Source organism: Garra rufa, chromosome 20 (genome assembly GCF_049309525.1).
Source record: "Garra rufa chromosome 20, GarRuf1.0, whole genome shotgun sequence".
NCBI lineage: Eukaryota > Metazoa > Chordata > Actinopteri > Cypriniformes > Cyprinidae > Garra > Garra rufa.
This window is the reverse complement of record NC_133380.1, coordinates 5,146,289-5,152,285: the sequence shown is the minus strand read 5'-3', so window position 1 is coordinate 5,152,285 and position 5,997 is coordinate 5,146,289. Positions and strand designations below refer to the sequence as shown.

Here is a 5,997-nt window from a genome sequence, read left to right as displayed (position 1 = left end):
TCCTTTAAAATAAAGAAAGTCTTTCCTTCACATCAAATGAAGATTGCAACTTAAAGTCAATGTTGTCTAATATAGACATCAGTAAATGTTCCCATCTGGAACTCTTGACATGAAATCTTCACAGAAGATCGAATCATCAGAGCACTTAGCAGTGCAAATATCTCTTCCAAACTGGAACTCATCAAACACTTTTCCTCAAAAAGAGAAACTGAAAGCATAATAGTCCACTGAGTCTAGTGTAGACATTTGTCTGAGTTTTTAAGGCTCTACCAAGGCCTCCAGATGGCACTCTTGTTGACATTCGTCTCTTTGCTGAAGGTCTTCTGGTCTGGCAGGACACTTTCCCTCCTGTTCTGCTCACATGATGTCTGCAGCTTCTGGAAGTGCTTCAGTAGTCTTCTCTGGCTCTGTGTCTTCATCTCATCTTTGGACAGGAAGTGCACAATCTCACCGACACACCTGGAGAAGCCTTGATTGACAGCATGTGAACTGGAATCGTGGCGCTGCAAGAAGTTGAGTGTCATCTCCAGGATATCTGCTTTCTCCAGCTTGGAATCAGGCTGTTGCTTGAGGAACTCTGGAGCCAGAAGACACTTGAGCTGCTATTGATACGATCTCTGCATTTCTGTTCCACAAATGGTTTTCTCAACTGCAAATGAAGACAGAGAAACGTTAGAAAAGTGGCCTTTGAATAAACCAGTGAATGAGAAGAGCTGTGAAAGCTGCTGCAGTAATGCTGCTGTAAGTAGGATATGAACATACCTTGTTGTTGAGAGGGAGAAGCTCCTTTGAGATGATTGTAGGTGTCATGTCTGGATCTCTGTGCTGTAGATCTCTCTGTTCAGAGTGAGTCTGATTTGCACTGGCTGCAGCTCCTCTATTTATACTCCCAAATCTCCATATGAATGTGTGAGGTTTGAGCTTGTTGGAGTTTCTCACACTCTGGAGCCAATGGAAGAGCTCAAACAGACAATGAGGGATGTGGGCCGCCACATGCTCAATGATCCTCCATCAGGGGCTCAAAGGAGCAGGTGGAGGCTGAATCTGGGAAAGTGCTGAGAGCTCATGTTCACATCAATGTCACTGAAGCACACGCTCATCATTACTGGAAACACGTGGAGTCAGTGAGCACACGTACATCAATGATATCAACGTCATGGCATTCTTACGCATGTGATCTGAATTACTTTGTACTTTACCAAGTCAAGTTGTTACAGTATTATTTGGATACATGTGGATTTATTTATGTGTTTATGCATGAAGATCAACATTGCAATTCAGATATTTAGTGTCATAATTTCTGATATCCATCATTATCATTGCTGCAGTGACGTCACACACACATGATGGACTCCAGATGAAGCAGATGTGTGTGTGTTTGTGCTGGTCAGTGTGAGTAGATCTCATGTGAGGTTCCCACACTGACTCTCTGTGTTCACATCAATGGAGCACAAAAGCATCAGAGTCCTGAATGGAGCATTAGTGACGCTGAAGACTCTGAGATCAACCTGACGTCACCAACCATCTGGAGGGAAACATCCTGATGCACAGAGACATGTCCTGACTTGCAGGAGTCAGTGCGTTAATAAACACCTTCTGATCAGAATTCTTATTATGAAATGAGAATATGCTAAAATATGCATATACAATTTATTACTGAACATGCAAAACATGACTTCATATTTGTTTTTTTTAGCAGCAAATAAGATTTTAGTCACATTTGTTTGATGTTTTCTTTTATTTAGAAGTGTCTGATGCAAAAGCTCATCCATTTTAAAAGTTCTTCATGATGCATAAAGAAAAATAAAGCGTGATAGTGCAGGAATTCGACATCATCAGTGACATCATCAGAGCTGGTCAAGCTCATGCATGTGTGCAAATATCCATAAGTGTGTCGACTCCCTTGTGTGTTTGTCAAATGTTGAGCTTGTGTTGGGGTTTAGATGCTAATGACACTAGAACTGTGACTCTTCTCTCCAGAGTTTCCCACACACACAACAATAGAAGTGTGTCTATTCACATGATAATGAGGTTTAATGCAGGACAGATTCCCTACAAGCTTTCTCACACCTCAAATGCCGAAGATTTGTTGACTTTTACATCAAACTGAAGATATATTTTGTTAAATAAAACATTTGGTTTATTTTTTGTCATTTTGGACTTGAGTGAATGAAGTTAAAATAGTATAAAGTTAAAGTCCAATCCATGACCTCTGGTCTTTTAGTTGAGTTCTATTGCTTCTGAGAGTCTCTGAGTAAGTTCTGTTTCTCACACTCCATTCATTTATCCCACAGCACAATTTTTCGCCAGTTAAAAGTATAATATCAAGATATAACGCCATGAGGGATGCAAAATGGAATAAAATTTGAAGTATGGAATTGTATTGTCTCATAACAGCCATTCATATTTTGAGTTGACCATCTTGTGGGAACTTGAAATGTCCTGCATCCTCACATTCACAAAGATGAATATAAGTGACCTTACTGGCAGATGGCAGTGAGGAGAACATCCCACCGATTCACTCATCAACACACTATTGTTCAAAATTCGTAGGCTTCTGATTGGCGAAGAGGAGAGAGATGCGCGTATAAATGGAAGCCTCCTCTGAGGAACATTTCACACTGAAGACCCTTTGGTCAAAGCTGAGCTTGAACTTCAACACTTGGACCAACAGAATCAGCATCAGTCATGACGACCTACATGGACATGTCTTTCCAGAGCAGCATCAAGACTCAACATGTTCAACACGCAAGGTAAGAAGATCTTTAGAAACTGACAGATGCATAAAAAGCTCTAAACTAAAGCATTATCTTCTAGCATTTTAATATTTTAAATGCACATGAACTGACGTGACTGTTTTTGTTTTCAGATGTGTTCTTACGTGTTTGGAGAGAAAGTGTGGCAGCAGTTTGGAGAAGCTCAAGTGTGCTCTTGGGGAGTATCTCCAGAACGGCATCCACACCTTAGATCTTCTGGAGAGGGCCGTGTCTTTCATCACCCTCAAAAGAGTTTTGCTTTCCCACGACGGCTACTCCAGATACTCCCGTGACATCCTGCGTCTCTTTCCTGATCACACAGAAGATGTAGAAGCATTATGCTCTGAAGAATGAACATTCACATATGAACAACTGCTCTTATGAGAAAGACCTTAAGAGTTTAGGATTGTTGGAAATCTTGAACTATAATGCCTTAATGTAGCATTTATCTTCATTTTATTTTCTCATTTGGATTAATATTTCTTGCTGAAAAGAATATTTTTGTATTTTTGTTTTCACAAATGTTCATTTTTATGCATTATATGCATTATTCTTGGCAGTTGCACTGCAATGTATTTTACTGTGTTTGTAAGTGAAAGATGCTTTATGCTGTTTTTTGTTTAAAATGCATGAAGAAATTTAAACCAGAGCTCCTTTAATGGGAGTAAATGTTGTTTTGTATACACATTGTGATTCAACAATGATCTGATTGTTCATGATGAGGATCTCAAGCCATACAAATGGACAATTCTGTCCAAAATAAATTAAGCTATTTACAACAATTTACATCGCAGTCCTCTGTTTGATGAGGGTTTCTTACTCCATGGTGGATCAAACTTCTACATTTAAAAAATAAAAGAGATGCTTGGCATCTTTTAGAGTGGAAACAATTTCATAAATCTGGTAAATGTACAGTAATGTTCAGAATCATGATCAGAATTCATGATGTGAACTCATGAATTGATTAATAATCACAGATATCAATGTACATTTGATTTAAATCTGAGGGAGTTCATGCAAATGCAGAATTGAATACTAATATATGCAAAATTTAATTGATTTTTTTGCATGATAGTGAACAGAGCTTTTCAAAACCAAATCAACTAAAACAATTGCTTGGCAAAATTATTCACCACTTTGAAACGCGCTTGAAAGCAAACTCATTCCAAACATGCATAAAACACACTTTTTACGAACCAATCGCAAATGTTTTCGTGAAAATGTAATCTATTAAATGCAAACCATATACACTGGTTGAAGGATTCACATGACTTAGTAAAAAACAGCGCTCTTGCAATTTAAATAAAAAGTTTTGTTCATGTTTTAGGTGCATGTACAAATGTGAATATATTTGCATGTAAATCTTTAGAGTTGTGCACTGGAATTCAGACATCATTGTCTCCATTGTCTGAGCCTCCAGGACTCCAGATGTGTGTGTGTTTGTGCTGGTCAGTGTGAGTAGATCTCATGTGAGGTTCCCACACTGACTCTCTGTGTTCACATCAATGGAGCACAAAAGCATCAGAGTCCTGAATGGAGCATTAGTGACGCTGAAGCTTTGTGATCAACCTGACGTCACCAACCATCTGGAGGGAAATGTCCTGACTGGCTGACAATGCGAAAAAAAGCAACAACATCAATTTCTATTTACATTTTAAATTTAATGCCGGTGCACAAAATTATACTCCTCTTATATAGCCTTTTTATATTTTTGGAAACTGTTTTGATCCAATATTGCAAAGCTTTTATAACATAATAGACTAATATTGAATATTTTTCATGGATATCAATGAATGAAAGTGAGTTTGTAAAAAGAAAAAACTACTATTTGGAGGCAAGCACAACATTTAATATAAGAGTGTCGACTCTCTCTGATTGTCAAATGCTGAGCTTGTGTTGGGGTTTAGATGCTAATGACACTAAAACTGTGACTCTGTTTTCCAGAGTTTCCCACACACACAACAATAGAAGTGTGTCTATTCACATGATAATTTGATGGACAAATACTATTAAAACCCCAGGGATTTAAACCCTATGTAATTTTGATGTTTAAGAGTTTCCCATGGAATTCAAAATGAACTAATGCTTATGTGCAAAATAATGATTTTCTTTTAAGTTTATCAACATTTTAAATCCATGTCAATTAAAATATATACCAAACATATGGTGGCCAAAATGATTAGAACACTAGTATTTTCACCAGCTAAAAATGGTTTTAAGCCAGTTATTTCTTTTTTGCTGTAGTGTGTCAGCAGGGAATATCAGTTTAAATTTCCAAACATTAATTTCGTCATTAATTGCAATAATCCATTCAGATGTTTGTTTGCACAAGAAGTCTGACAACAGCCAGTGCTCCACACCAAGATCTGATCTCTTCATCATCCAGTCTGAAATGACATGAAGAAACAGAACAAACACAGACAGACTAAATCTAGAAGAACTGTGGCAACATCTCCAAGATGCTTCAAGAAACCTACCAGCAATCTTACCTGAAAAACTATGCGCAAGTGCACCTATAGGGAAAATCTGCTTTACATGCAAGGGATGGTCACACCAAATGTTGATATAATTTAGTCAATAGAAGTTAATTGATAAAGAAAATCTATGTATGACACTATTTTTGTCAGCATTCTCATTTTACAGCATTTTTACACAAGTGCCTTAAACTTTTAACAGTACTATTGTTTCTTGAAGCATCTTGGAGACGTTGCCACAGTTCTTCTGGATTTACCCTGTCTTAGTTTGTTCTGTTTCTTTATGTCATTCCAGACAGACTGGATGATGATGAGATCTCTGTGTGGAGCACTGGCTGTTGTCAGACTCCTTGTGCAAACAAAAATCTCACTGAATTACAATTAATGGCGAAATGAATGTTTGGAAATGTAAACTGATATTTCCTACTAACACACTTCAGCAAAAGATAGAAATAACTGACTTAAAACCATTTTTTGTTGGTAAAAATACTAGTGGCCTGAAACTTTTTACTCTCTCATTCACACAGATGATTGAGCCTTTGGGAGCCCAGTTAGTCCTGTGAGAACAGACACACTTCTATTGTGTGAGTGATTTAATGTGATGAATACAGAAGTGTGTGAATCCATGTGTCTCTGTGGCTCCAGCAGCCAGTTCAAAGATCTCTTACAAAGCAGCGGCATATTTCATTGAGCATGTGGCGGCCCACGTCCCTCATTGTCTGTTTGAGCTCTTCCATTGGCTCCAGACTGTGAGAAACTCCAACAAG

The 5,997-nt window shown here is 38.0% G+C and overlaps 1 pseudogene; it reads right to left on the bottom strand.

Moving 5' to 3' along the window:
- Positions 1-266: 266 nt before the first annotated feature.
- Positions 267-1,173, bottom strand: LOC141294309 (transcription factor HES-5-like; annotated as a pseudogene).
- Between the last annotated feature and the right edge of the window lie 4,824 nt (positions 1,174-5,997).